The sequence below is a fragment of the Cervus elaphus genome, chromosome 20 (genome assembly GCF_910594005.1).
Source record: "Cervus elaphus chromosome 20, mCerEla1.1, whole genome shotgun sequence".
Classification (NCBI taxonomy): Eukaryota; Metazoa; Chordata; class Mammalia; order Artiodactyla; family Cervidae; genus Cervus; species Cervus elaphus.
The window spans coordinates 131,345,250-131,360,502 of record NC_057834.1 but is presented as its reverse complement, the minus strand read 5'-3'; positions in this window follow the sequence as shown (position 1 = coordinate 131,360,502).

Here is a 15,253-nt window from a genome sequence, read left to right as displayed (position 1 = left end):
AGAAGTAATCAATTCAACCAATCCCCATCTCATTTCCCTCCCTGAAACTGCCCACATCACCATCATCACCATCATCCATCAGCCTCATGATAGCAAACATTTACACTGCACTTACTGTAAGCCAGGCATTGTTCTTAGCATATTAACAAGGTTATTGACACATTTTAACTCACAAACAAGCCTATGGAGTAGGTCCTATAATAGGTAGGTACTTATTAGTACCCCTGTTTTGGTCTCCCTAGGAACCTAGGCACAGAGAAGTTAAGTAACTTACTCAGGTTCACACCGCTTAAAGCCCAGGTTTCCAACCTCCAGAGCTCATGCTCTTGGCCATTCTCTGCAATATATCAGAAACACTGAGGACTTTGCATTCCTCCATTATGAGTTCCAGTGGAAGGTGCCAGAGCCAAATGCGGGAGAGCCTTGGATCCCTCTGACAGGTCTCTGCTGTGATGCAGCTTGGGAGGAGGAAAAGGACAGGCAAAGAAAAGCAGAGTTAGGGTGTGTTGACTGGATGGCTTTGAATTTTGGTGAGATTAGATCTGCCTGCTAAACTGCCTGCAACTTGTGGGTGGATTTGGGGAGCCAAGGGGAGGCAGAGGTGTGGAGGCGGGATGGAGCTGTGCTTGCATAAAGAATAGGCACTAAAGGAGACCATTTTCCTGTTTTTTGCTGCAGAATCTGGGAAGTGATACAGTCTGGACTTGCAGACCATGGGCATCTAGTGACCCTGCAAGATGGGAGGTTCCCTTCCTAGCTCAATGTGGGAACCACTCTCTAGAGACAACCTGTGGACTGATCTAAGTGAAGGAGAACCCTGGGGATGCCAGACATAGCATGGCTTTGTTCACAACTTCATCCTTTCCCTTCTAAACCTTTCTCAGTTTAGGAATGATGCCATGAAGGTGGAGGAGGGACCAGAGATAAAAAAGGAAAAAAAAAAATAAAACCAGGAACAATGAAATGAATTCATTTAAAATGTATTAAAGAGCCTGCTTGTTTACATTATTATTGTCCCCAAACTATTTCATAAGCTTAAACTGACTTTTAAATTTAGCCTCGGGTTTCCCAAACCAACTTTGATCCATTGAAATAATTGACAATTACATGGAAACAAACTTCACTCTAATTGCAGTGTCCCTGGTTGAAGCCTCAGGAAGATCAGGCTGATAAAAGACCCATTCGATCATCCAGGCCTCAGAAGCTGGTGCCAGATGACAAGTGAGCACAGCGAGGAGGGCCATCTGATTCCTGGCTATTGCTGCTTTGTGTGACTGGGAGGAAGTCCAGCATAGCCCCCTGGGCTACTTTGACACCAGTGTCCAGTGCTTGCTTATTTTGTAGGTGGGTAGGATTTCACAAACAAAAGAACCATGATTTTTTTCCTCTTCTTTTAACTTTCCATGTAACCTAAAGTTTGTGACTTCATAATTCTGGAATTCCCTTTTCCCCTTTTGCAAAATGGGTGAAAATTTTGACCTTGGAGTGAAGTGAAATTGTCTTGAATTATCAAGAGACTCGGGCTCTCCTAGTTAAGCCGTTCTATACTATGTGAACATGAGTCATTAATGTCTCCTCTCTGGATCTGAGTGTTCCAATCTGTAAAACTAGGGATTTGGTGTCCAAACATTCACCTTCAGTGAATTAGTAAGTATATCAGGTGGCCAAAACTTAGGATGGGGGTTGTGGCAAGAGGTAGGATTGGTGAGGTGGGGTGGGGTTGAATGGTGTGCTGGAATATGGATAGTGCAGCCATACTGGAGAGCAACAAGGTAGGACTTCATCAACTGAGGAAGCAGATGCCCCATGACCCCACAATTCTGCAGAAAAATTCTCACACCAGTCCACAGGGATATGCCAGGAATACTCATGGTGGTGTGATGTGTGGAGAGGGAGTCGGAGGTAATTCAGCTATTCTGCAAAGCAGTGGAAGCAATGCAATCAGACACATGCACAACAGAGTGGACAAGAGTTAACACAGTGCTGAGTAAAGAGAGAAGAAACAGGGCAGATCCTGAGCTCAGATCTGTTTAGTGGAGATTAGAACAATCCTTACTTTCCAAGGATACATACAAACTAAAGAATATACATATCAATAAAGTACATTTGTGTGGTTGTCATAATAAGAGGAATAATGAGAAAGGAGACTGCACATACATAAATGAAATCAGAGGGGGTCTTGTACAGATCATGACATGAGCATCTTTCAGAACAAGGAGTGTGATAGCTTGACCCTTTGTACCTGAGATCCAAATAAGACCCCCAAACAAAACAAAGCAAAAAAAAAAAAAACCCACATTCAAAACAAAAGGCATTCCTTGCTTTACCCTGTAGGTAATAGGGAAATTGTTTTGTTTTGCTTCTGTTCTTTTTAAGCAGGAGAGTTCAGTTCAGTTCAGTTCAGTCGCTCAGTCGTGTCCGACTCTCTGCGACCCTGTGAACCGCAGCATGCCAGGCCTGCCTGTCCATCACCAAATCCCGGAGTTTACCCAAACCCATGTCCACTGAGTCAATGATGCCATCGAACCATCTCATCCTCCGTCATCCCCTTCTCCTCCTGCCCTCAATCTTTCCCAGCATCAGGGTCTTTTCAAATAAGTCAGCTCTTCACATCAGGTGGCCAAAGTATTGGAGTTCCAGCTTCAGCATCAGTCCTTCCAATGAACACCCAGGACTGATCTCCTTTAGGATGGACTGGTTGGATCTCCTTGCAGTCCAAGAGACTCTCGAGTCTTCTCCAACACCACAGTTCAAAAGCATCAATTCTTCAGTGCTCAGCTTTCTTTATAGTCCAACTCTCACATCCGTACATGACTACTGGAAAAACCATAGCCTTGACTAGAAGGACCTTTGTTGACAAAGTGATATCTCTGCTTTTTAATATGCTATCTGGGTTGGTCATAACTTTCCTTCCAAGGAGTAAGCGTCTTTTAATTTCATGGCTGCAATCACCATCTGCAGTGATTTTGGAACCCAGAAAAATAAAGTCAGCCACTGTTTCCACTGTTTCCCCATCTATTTGCCATGAAGTGATGGGACCGGAGTAATACAATTTTATTTACGTTTTAGAAAAATTATTCAGATGGCTCTATGGAGAATGGACTGGAGAGAGAAGGTTTGAGGCCTGGAAAACCACTGAGGAGGCTGCAGCCAAGTCTAGGAGTAAATGGTAAAGCTCGAATGAAGGTCATGATTCGAAGACGGGGAGGGGCAACTGAGCCTTTAAGGAAGAGACCAGCTTATGAGCTGGTGCCACACCCAGGGGATCACAAAGAGAATGCTAGGTCTGGGGTAAGGAAGGGTATGAACCTGTAGATTCAGGACCAGAGGTGCTGGAAGGGGCAGAGCCTGGGAGAACTCACTGGGGACCCCAGGGCTAGGTGGGAGTCCGCCAGAGGTTGAGGTAAGGGGTGCCCTCCAACAGGGTATCTGAAAACCAGGATGGGCAGGGTAGGCACAGCATGCAGGATGGAGGCACTGGTGTGCTGGAGCCGGCTCATACTAGTTCAGGGATTTTGCAAGCCATTGGCAGCTTGAAATGGCCAAGGTGGAAGTATTCACACCACCAAATCAGCAAATGCTGGTCCTCAGAGTTCTTTTCCTCAGAAAGCTGGTTATCTAACACACCATCGGGGAGTAAAAGAGATAGACTGACCCCAGACGGGTCCTCCCAGAGGCCCAGCATCCTCCACTCATGTTCAGAGGCCCTGGAGCCAGCCTGCACACAGAGAACAAGGCCTGTGGGGGTGGGGGGGGGGGGAGGAAAGAGGCCTGGGAAGAGCTCTCAGCAGCAACCAGGTTCTGGTACAGATGGGGTGTTCAGGACCAAGCTTTGCCTTCCACCTGGAGCTGGAGGAGATGCTGAAGGAGCTAGGGTGGTGTTTGTCAGGGAGATGAGAGAACTTGGCTGAGTAATTTTCATAGGTCAATTTTTTTAATGGGGGGAGGAAGTGACACCAATTAAATGGACAGTAACTTTTATTTTGGCATATGATGGACAGTCATTAATAATTACACTATTGCAGAATCTATAGAATGATAATCTCTGCTTTGCAATTTCTGCAGCAGGTTTCCTGTACTCAGGACAATTATCATGATGTTTCAGACACTTAAAAGCTATTTCTTTCTGGGAACTTGGGGGAAAAGGGGACATAGGTCCCTCTCTCCATCCTAAGTCTTATTTACAGTAATGAGAATAATGACATTTTATAAATCCTTCCCATATACCAGGCTCCATGACCAGTACTTTACAAATGTGACCTCTCTAGATTTTTCCCTGTGGGAATTATTATTCTTGCCCTTTACTCTTTCATTTTGTGAGAAGTAAAATGGAGGCTCAGAGAGGTTAAGTAACTTGCCCAGGGTCACAAAGCAAGGAGGAGGCAGAACTGAAATGAACTTGGGTCAGCGTGCTCTTAACTTAAATGTTCTATTTGCCTCTTTTCCCGGATGCTCCTCACTTGGGGAGCAGGCTAGAAAGTCTGTCAGACCAGCATCTACCCTTCTATCTCTTCTACATTTCCATCTTCCCAGCCCTGAAATTTTCCTTCTTTTCTTATTCCTCTCATTTAAACAACAAAATCTAGGCTGCAGTCTCCTGCAGGCTTTTTGGAAAAGGTGGTATTACCTGAGTTGTAAAGGAAAACTCAAGTCTGGCTTCACCCATAAACATTTATGCACCTAATCCAGAGACGGGCAAACATTTTCTTGTGAAGGGCCAGATAGAAAATATTTTTGGCTTTGTGGGTCATACGGTCTTTGTTGCAACGACTCAACTCTGCAGTTGTGTCGTGAAAGCAGCTACAGAGAGCATGAAAGTGGATGAGCATGGCTCTGCCTCAATAAAACTTTATTGACAAAAATAAACATTGGGCCAGATTTGGTCCGCGGGTGTTATCTGCCTTAGGAAACCAGAGGAAGAGCATCTGCTGAAGGGGCTACTGATGGAGGCTTTTGGTTGGGTTGCTGCCTAGGGAAGATCAATTTTGGCCACATGTTGTGGGAGCTTTGAAATGGCCAGGAGTCCAGTCGAGGGCTCAGGTCACTGAGGCAAAGGAGAGTCATTGCAATTTGATTCTTTTGTCCTTTGCCTGATTCACATTCTTCTGACTCAGCCCATTTATCAAGCCCTCTGTGACAAGGCTTTTCATCCATTACCCCATGTAATCCTTATGCCACCCTCGTGGGATTAGAGTCACAGCAGTCAACCGTGACCCTGGGCTTTTAAACCAGATTTTCCCGCTTCAACCAGGTACAGATAAACTTGGATCTTGGGCATCCCAGACCCTCTTCCACATGTCCTCCCCAGCTCCAGCAGGCACAGACCTCTTCACCTGGTCCCACGCCTTTCTTACTATGTACCTGCCTCCACCCCTCTTCCCCTGCCTGCTCCTTGAACTCTGCCCTGGGAAACATTGGCTCTCGCACTCCGACTCCAGGTCCCATGGACACATCATCAGGCTCACCCATCCTGTCCACTTACCCCCGATCTTCAAGAACCCCCACTGGTACCTCCTGGACAGTGGCTGACAATTGTCACACAGAGGTACAAGCTCCCCCGAGGTCACACAGCCAGCGTAGCAGGTTGAGCCCAGGTACAGCCACTCCAGGCTCAACACTTCGGACACCATCTCGGGTCTGGGGAAAGAGCAAAGACTGGCCCCAAGGTCAGGCTGTTCATCTCCAAGGACAGTGGTTTGCTCCCTGCCAGGAGCCCGGGGAACCGCTGGAAACAGGAGCGCAGAGGAAATGACTTTTCTGCCGCAGAAACGAGCCTCAAAGTTGATTTCCCAGGAGGAATCCAACAAGGCCCTTCAAATGTGGACATCAAGGAGGAAAATCAATCGTCTTTTAAGTTTTCACCTTGATGATTGATCCGCTGCTTCCAGCCCCTTTTTTCTCTCTCTCAAGTCCATGGATGTGGCCTCTCTCTCACTTCCACATTTTTTCCCCTTCTTATCTTTAAAGTGTGGGGTTTCCTGGTTCTGATCTGAAACCAAAGTACATTGCTTTATGCCAACTGACCAGGTATCCGTCCCGTGCTATCAAACTTTTTATTCTGTCTAAAAGAAAGAAGCTTTGGGAGCCTTCTAGGGGGGAAGAGAAGAAAACTAGCATTTGCTGAGTGCTTCTCTACTCTGGCCCCTTGTGACATCACCAGAGTTAATTTTGCCCCCAATCTTGTCCAGGCAGATTTTACTGGCCCCACAACTCAGATGAGGACACTGGATTTAGGGCAGAGAAATAATTTGTAAACATGGTTTGCAGGCAGCAATGAAGAACTGAAATGGGGACTCTGCTCTTCTGCATCCTCTCTGCTGAGACTGGGAGTGAGCACCCCCAGTGGAACGGGAACCCCACTTGGCAGCATTAAGACCTCTCTTGACCTTGACCACAAACAGGCAAAAGTATCAAGGAAACTAGCTCCTGAGTAATACAGGGGCCTCAGAGTGCTGTTTATTCATTCAGAAAACACTGAATGCCACCTCCAATTCCAGGCGCTGTGCTGGCCCAAGAAGAAAAAGAAGTAAACAAGACAGATGTGACCACTTTTTCTCTAGATGTTACAGCCTGGTAGGGAAACTGAGATCATGATACTAACAGATCATGACAAAGGGTAATGAGAGATAAAATACAGTAAGTGCAGGGTGCTTGGGGACATATACCCCAAGCATCTCGTCTGAGAGATTATTGGAAAAGACTTGTTGAAAAAGAGACTGAAGGTCTAAGATCACCAGTTTGCTCTAGGAGGTAAGAATTAGCCTGGCAGACTGGGGCGGTGAGGCCATTGTGCCCCAGTGGGCGGGGAATAACACTGAAACTTCAACTTCTCCTGCCAAGGACGGTGTCAGTCCCCTAGAGCAGAGACTGTTCGAAGCACCTTTTGTGTGTTAATTCAGTTACTCTTTGCAGGAGCAAGTACTGAAGAAGAAAGGGAGGGACCGAAGGGGTTCATTAGACCTGGGGCAGAGGCTTAGTGGCAGCGGAGGCTGCAGAGGAAGGTGGGGCTGGAGGTAGAAGCCTTTTTAAACAGAGCAGTCAGAAAAAATTCAGGACACCCAGTTTGAATTTCAGATAAATAAATTTTGATTTTAGTATGTCTCAAATATGTCCCAGGACACACTTACACTAGCAAAGTATTTGTTGTTTATCTGAAATTCACATTTTACTGGCAGTTCTGTATTTTTAGTTGTTAAATATTGCAACCCTCCATCGGAGGCCACTTGGAAGGATTTAAACTTCAACCTCAGAGCAATGGGGGCTCTTGGAAGGCTTTTAAAAGGGGAGTGACGCGACCAGCTCTGTGCCATAGAGAATTGCATTGGCTGCATTACAGAGACAAGCTCAGAGGCAGGAAGGAAGCTTTGGGGACACACTTTCAAGTCCATGGCAAACCCCCATCACCCAAGGAGCACATATCAACCAGGTATGTTGCTGCCTTTCCCATTCCCAACCCAAAAAGCCTGGTTGCCCATTAAACAGGCATTGGGCACCTACAATGTACCAGGTGCTATCTGGGGGATGAAAAATTACATGACAGGTTACCTGGCCTCCCCCTGCCTCCCAAACTGGGTTCTTAGACCTGGACCGTCCAGTGATGCCATAGTGCAGTAAGTCCCTTGAGGGCCCAGGTTTTGAGCAGCAGGTGGCAAAGAAGACCAAGGAAGGCTGGAGGAGATGAGGCTTGAGTTGGGTTTTAAAGGATGCATCAGGAATTTGGGTCTGTCTGTGACTGCAGTTAAACTAGATCCTAAATAATGCCCCTTTGGACTGGACCTGCTGCTGTATCTCCTCTCTGTGTAGTTAGTTGTATCCTTTATATTAAAGAAACATTTCCTCTTTCTGTGACTGTTGACTTCTTCTTATCAATCATATCACTGTTACCTTGACCATCACACCCCAGGGAGAAGGGGAGAGCACGCAGCATTAGTGAGGGGCAGCAAGATGCCTTAGGGAACTTCAGGTTCTCTCTAGAGTCAGGGGCAGAGGGGTGGGGAGGGGAAGCTGGCAGACGCAGCAGAAGCCAGATCAAGAAAGGCCTTGTTGATTCAGCTAAGAAAGGGGAACTTGCACTAAATACTTAGAGAGCTACTGAAGGCTTGTATGCATGAGGCTGACATGGTCAGTTAAGATGTTCTGAAGAACAGCTAGAATGACAGCCCTGGCTCCCTTTTAGAGGGTAGTTTGAAAAGAATTTTTGCTGGTCAAAGAACACAGAAGCAGCAGGTCTTGGAAGGAGCTGGCCGCAGATCAGATAGAGGAGGCAGATCCAGGCAGGTGCCGAGTCCACTCCTTTTATCTTTCAGGAAAAAGAGGCATCAAGAGCCAGAGCCTCCCAGAGGAGAGGCTGGGTCCCCATTGTCCCCATTCACAGGCCTGAGTTCATGTCCAGTGGATTTGATTTTTCTACCAAGGACTTAAGAGATGCTGTAAGGCACAAGTGGTATTTTGGGGATATTGGTTTTAATTGAAATAATGATACATTAAAATCAGCCCCAAAAGCTAGTAGCCTAAAATGGGACTCCCTTATTTTCAAGCCCACAGTTCTGCAGGTTAGACAGGAGGGGCTGTTCTGGTTGAATGGAGAAGCCCTCCTCCGTGGGTCTCATTCTGGAGCCCAGAATGTTCTTGGTATAAGTTGGATATTCCCAGAGGGATGAGCAGACTGTGGGATACCTCTTAAGACATCTCATCCCAAGACACAAACCCCACATAATGTCACTTCTGCCCACATTCCATTGGTCAAAGCAAGTCACATGGCCAAATTTAACATCAACAGGGTGGGGGTACCATACTCCTCTCATTTCAGTGGAGATAGCAGGGAGAAATTGCCTGTGGAGCAAATATTTAAATGTCTAAGTTCTCATAGTTACTGGGGCTTCCCTGGTAACACTTTCCTTTCAGACACTAAAGAATCTGCCTGCAATGCAGGAGACCTGGGTTTGATAGATGCCCTAAAGAAGGGAATGGTTACTCACTCCATTATTCTTGCCTGGAGAATTCCATAGACAGAGGAGCCTGGTGGGCTACAGTCCAGAGGCTCAGAAAAAGTCAGACATGACTGAGTAGCTAACACTTTCACTTTCATAGTTACTACCGAGGAGCACAAGTGTGACCCAAGGACAAATTTGTCTGGTGAGCACAGAGAAAATTAACCGCACACAGTCGTGTTCCTCACTGCACCATGAGAGTCTTCTTTGGAGAAGACTAACCTAATGACAAGAAGTCTAGCTATTTCTCAGTCTTTTTAAGGAGGCCATCTCAAAGGAAGATCAGAAATGAGGTACAGATCATAAGCGTTTTACAGGGAAAAGAGTATGGGGAAACACATGTAAATCCATGGCTGATCCATGTCAATGTATGGCAAAAACCACTACAATATTGTAAAGTAATTAGCCTCCAACTAATAAAAATAAATGAAAAAAAAAAAAAAAGAAATTATGACTTGATCATGAATGGTATTCATCCTAGTATTGAGCTTGGGGCTGGTTCACTGGGGGTCTATTCTGATGGAAGGCAGAGGAGCCGATAGGGAAGTGAGCCCCACAGGAAAGACTGGGTGGAGGTGTGTGGTGTGGTGAGAGTTCAGGGGGAAATAGCAGGAAAGGGAAAGCCTAGCAGAGTGCTTCATCCGTCATTCAACATCACTCGGCTTCCATGAGCGCCCATCTGAGCACAGGGTAAAGAGATTTCCATGGACAGTGAGAAAATCTCAGAGAACTGTTGCTGAATAGTTTTCAGACCCTTTGGAACCAGGGTTTCCACAGTAACTAGTATGTATCACCATAGGTTTGACTGCTTATAACATAAAGACCCAGTAAAATAAGTCAGACAAGAAAAGCAAATACTGCATGCTCTCATTTATGTTTCAGATACAAAAAATAAAAACCAAAGCCAAACTCATAGATACAGAGAACAGATTTGTGCTTGCCAGAGGCAGGGGTTGAGGGTGGGGAAAATGGGCTCAAAAGATATAAATTTTCAGTTATAAAATAAATAAGTCCTGGAGATGTAACATACAGCACGGTGACTCTAATAAACAATGCTGTTGTTGTATAATTGCTAAGAGAATAGATCTTAAAAGTTCCCATCACAAGAAATGGTAACTAGATGTGGTGATGAATTTTAACTAAAACTTATTGTTTCACGATATATACATATATCAAATCATTATGCTGTGCATCTGAAACCATCACAGTGTTACATGTCAATCATATCTCACTTTAAAAACATGAAGATGATGTTGCACATTATAGTAGAAAATAGTTATTTGCATTTTCTAAGAACTTATTTAATAAATATGAAGCTTGGCTTCTATTTAAAAAACAAAAACATAAAAACTCAAAGTAAAAGTGGTATAAACAAGCTGATACAGTGGCTCCATGGGGCCTTTAAGGAGCAAGTCTCCATCATCCTCAACCTGTGGCTTCTATTCTAAGGCCACCTCATGATCTAGGCTGCTAGAGCTCCAACCATCACATCAGCTACATTCTGGGCCAAATAAGAAGGAAGGAAAAGGGAAGTACCTTCATATCTTTGTCATTATAAAGGAAGTCTCTGAAGTCTCCCACAGTATTTTGGCTTAAACTTTATTGGTCAGAACTTACTTTCACAGTTACATGTAGCTGCAAGGAGTTGGGAGATACAGTTTTTCTGCTAAGTGAAAATATGTCTAGCTAAAAGAGTTCTTTTACTTAGAAAATACATATATAATTGGTGTTGGGGTCCACAGTCATCCTTTTCCATAAGGAGAAAACACCAGTGTAGATACCACTGATGCTGGGCAGCATCCACCATGATCTTGAATTGGCAGCCATCCTGGTAGCTGTTGCAATGTTGCTGTCCTCAGCATCCTTCCCAGTATGAACACGTTTGCTGTTGTTGGTAACAGAGGTCATTTCCACAGTGACCTACATGGATGGGAGGAAGACGATGAACTTTGATAGTTGCAAAAAAAAAGAATATCTGGGGCACACATAGACCATGGCAGGAGACCACCAGGGAGTCCCATAAATTCTATTAAGTCCAAACTTTGGAAAAACTGCATGTGCCTGAAACTGTGAGCTCTTCCCTATTCCTGGTGAGATAGCCCAAGAGACAAAGGCTACAAGCCTTTGCCTTGCCCTATTGATGCTTTTCTTGGTCACACGGCATCCCATGCCCTTGGTCTCCCTTCTTGTCACATGGCTTTGCCCCTGCTTCCTGGCTGCCTGGGTAACCAAACTATGGAAATTGTATTTTGATCCACAGGGACTTCTTAAAGATAAGAGCTGCTTGTGGGACCTGAAATTGTCCTCACGGTGATTTCATTCAAAGTAATAACAGCATCTGATGCTATAGAAATCTCATCCTCATGATCATAAGCATTTGTAATAGCCCATCATCGAGCAAGTGCTTACATTGGAGAGAAATTTCCATGGAGAAAGTCAATCTTTTCAAAAATGTTAATTTTTTTGTGAGGGAATCAAATGAGATGCCAAATTGTCTCTGTCATTATGTTGCCCTTCCCTCCTGAGCACTTACTGCTCTGATCAGTATGACATTTTCACATGTAGCAATGCAGATGGGAAAATTTACCTCCTGATGGAGACCCCTCATTTGCCCATTCATCAGCTCTGTTTAAGCAGTCATCGCCTGTTCTGGCTTTACAGTAGGTAGAGCATAGAGGTAGTGACTCTCAGACTGAAGGTTTGCCCATTCTTTGGAAGAGATATAAGAGAACTCTCCCCGCAATAAAATCAAACCTCTGAGAAACAGTGCTGGAATATGTGAATGAGGAGACTGGGGACACCCAATTCTTGATATGTTTTCCTTAAGATGGTGGAGGAGAAGGACGTGTACTCATCTTCTCCCGCAAGAACTCCAAAATTGCAACTAACCACTGAACAACCATCGAGAGGAGAATGTTGGATCCCACCAAAAAAAAAAAGATACTCCACATCCATGAACAAAGGAGAAGCCCCAGTAAGACAGTAAGAGGGGTAAAATCACATTTAGAATCAAACCCCATACCAGCCAGACATGCTCAAAGGGCTCAAACAAAACCTCGTATGCACCAGGGCCCAGGGACCCCACAAGAAACTGAGCCAGACCTGCCTTTGAGTGTCTGAGTGTCTCCTGCAGAGGCACAAGTCAGCAGTGGCCCATCACAAGGACAGAGGCTCTGGCTGCAGCAGACCTGGGAGCCAAGGTGTGTGGCATCAGTCCTCTTGGAGGAAGTCGCCATTTGCCCCACCAGAAAGCCACTGAGCAGATGACCCACAAACTGGAGAACAATTCATTCTACAAAAGAAACTCTCACACTGTTGCAAAAGTTCTAGGGCCCACAACAGATTTCCCAACCTGGGAATCTGGCAAAGGGACTGAGAACCTCCAGGGAATTTGCTTTGAAGACCAGTGGGATTTGATTACAGAGCTTCTACAGGACTGGGGAAACCTTGTGCCCACCAGAAACCAGGAGAAAGCAGCATGACCCCACAAAAAACTGAGCCAGACTTGCCTGTGAGTGTCCAGGAGTCTCTGGCGGAGGCTTGGGTCGACAGTGGCCTGTCACGGGGTTAGGGGTATTGAATACAACAGTCCCGGGAACTGTGGCAGGCTGGCATAAGTCCTTTTGAAGGAGGTCACCATTACTGCCATGACCCCTACCAGAGAGGAAACACAGCCCCACCCATCAACAGAAAATTGGATTAAAGATTTACTGAGCATGTCCCTGCCATCAGAGCAAGACCCAGATTCCCCCACAGACAGTCCCTCCCATCAGGAAGTTCCACAAGCCTCTTATCCTTATCAATCAGAGGGCAGACAGAATGAAAACCACAATTACAGAAAACTAGTCAAACTGATCACATGGACCACAGCCTTGTCTAATTCAAATGAAACTATGAGCCAGGCCGTGTAGGGCCACCCAAGATGAATGGGTCGTGGTGGAGAGTTCTGACAAAACGTGGTCCACTGCAGAAGGGAATGGCAAACCATTTCTGTATTCTTGCCTTGGGAACCCCATGAACAGCATGAAAAGGCACAAAGATAGGACACTGAAAGAGGAACTCCCCAGGTCGGTAGGTGCCCAATATGCGACTGGAGAAGAGTGGAGAAGTAGCTCCAAAAAGAATGAAGAGGCTGAGCCACAGCAAAAATAATGTGCAGCTGTGGATGTGACTGGTGATAGAAGTGAAGTCCAATACTGTAAAGAACAATATTGCATAGGAAATTGGAATGTTAGGTCCATGTATCAAAGCAAATTGAAAGTTGTCAAATGAGAGATGGCAAGACTGAACATCAACATTTTAGGAAGCAGTGAACTAAAATGGATGGGAATGGGCGAATTTAATTCAGATGACCATTATATCTACTACTGTGGGCAAGAATCCCTTAGAAGAAATGGAGTAGCCATCATAGCCAATAAAAGAGTCCAAAATGCAGTACTTGGGTGCAGTCTCAAAAATGACAGAATGATCTCTGTTCATTTCCAAGGCAAATCACTCAATATCAGAGTAACCCAAGTCTATGCCCCAACCATTATTGCCAAAGAAGTTGAAGTTGAACAGTTCTATGATAACCTACAAGACCTTCTAAAACCAACATTTTTTAAAAAAATGTCCTTTTCATCATAGGGGACTGGAATGAAAAAGTAGGAAGTCAAGAGATACCTGGAGTAACAGGCAAGTTTGGCCTTGGAATACAAAATGAAGCAGGGCAAAGGCTAACAGAGTTTTGCCTAGAGAATGCACTGTTCATAGTAAACACCCTCTTCTAACAACATGAGAGACGACTCTACATGTGGACATCACCAGATGGTCAAGACAAAAATCAGATAGATTATATTCTTTGCAGCCAAAGATGGAGATGCTCTATACAGGCAGCAAAAACAAGATGAGGAGCTGACTGTGGCTCAGATCATGAACTTCATATTGCAAAATTCAGACTTAAATTTAAAAGAGTAGGGAAAACCACTAGACGATTCAAGTATGACCTAAATCAAATCCCTTATGATTATACAGTGGAAGTAACAAATAGATTCAAGGAATTAGATCTGATAGACAGTGCCTGAAGAACTATGGATGGAGGTTCATGACACTGTACAGGAGGCAGGGATCTAAACCATCCCTAACAAACAGGAATGCAAAAAGGCAAAATGGTTGTCTGAGGAGGCCTTACAAATAGCTCAGAAAAGAAGAGAAGCAAAGGCAAAGGAGAAAAGAAGAGATATATCCATCTGAGTGCGGAGTTCCAAATAATAGCAAGGAGAGATAAGAAAGCCTTCCTCAGTTATCAATGCAAAGAAATAGAGGAAAACAATAGAATAGGAAAGACTAGAGATCTCTTCAAGAAAATTAGAGATACCAAAGGAACATTTCACACAAAGATGGGTGCAATAAAGAACAGAAATGGTATGGACCTAACTGAAGCAGACAATATTAACAAGAAGTGGCAAGGATACACAGAACTATACAACTATACAAAAAAAATCTTACTGGCCTGGATAATCATGATGGTGTGATCATTCTCCTAGAGCTAGACATCCTGGAGTGCGAAGTCAAGTGGGCCTTAGGAAGCATCACTACAAACAAAGCTAGTGGAGGTGATGGAATTCACGCTGAGCTATTTCAAATCCTAAAAGATAATGCTGTGAAAGTGCTGCACTCAATATGCCAGCAAATTTGGAAAACAGGAGTGGCCACAGGACTGGAAAAGGTCAGTTTTCATCCCAATCCCAAAGAAAGGCAAAGAATGCTCAAACTACTGTACAATTGCCCTAATCTCACACACTAGAAAAGTAATGCTCAAAATTCTCCAAGCCAGGCTTCAACAGTACATGAATTGAGAATTTCCAGATGTTCAAGGTGGATTTAGAAAAGGCAGAAGAACCAGGGGTCAAATTGCCAACATCCGTTGCGTTATCAAAAAAGCAAGAGTTCAAAAAAAAAAAAATCTGCTTTATTGACTATGCCAAAGTCTTTGACTGAGTGGATCACAACAAACTGTGGAAAATTCTTCAAGAGATGGGGATACCAGACTGCCTTATCTGCTTCCTAAGAAATCTGTACACAGGTTGCTGCTGCTGCTGCTGCTGCTAAGTTGCTTCAGTCGTGTCCGACTCTGTGCGACCCCATAGATGGCAGCCCATCTATGAGATTCTCATAGGCAAGAGATGGCTCTCCCATCTCTGAGATTCTCTAGGCAAGAACACTGGTAAAGAAGGACCAATTAGAACCAGACATGGAATAACAGACTGGTTCCGAATTGGGAA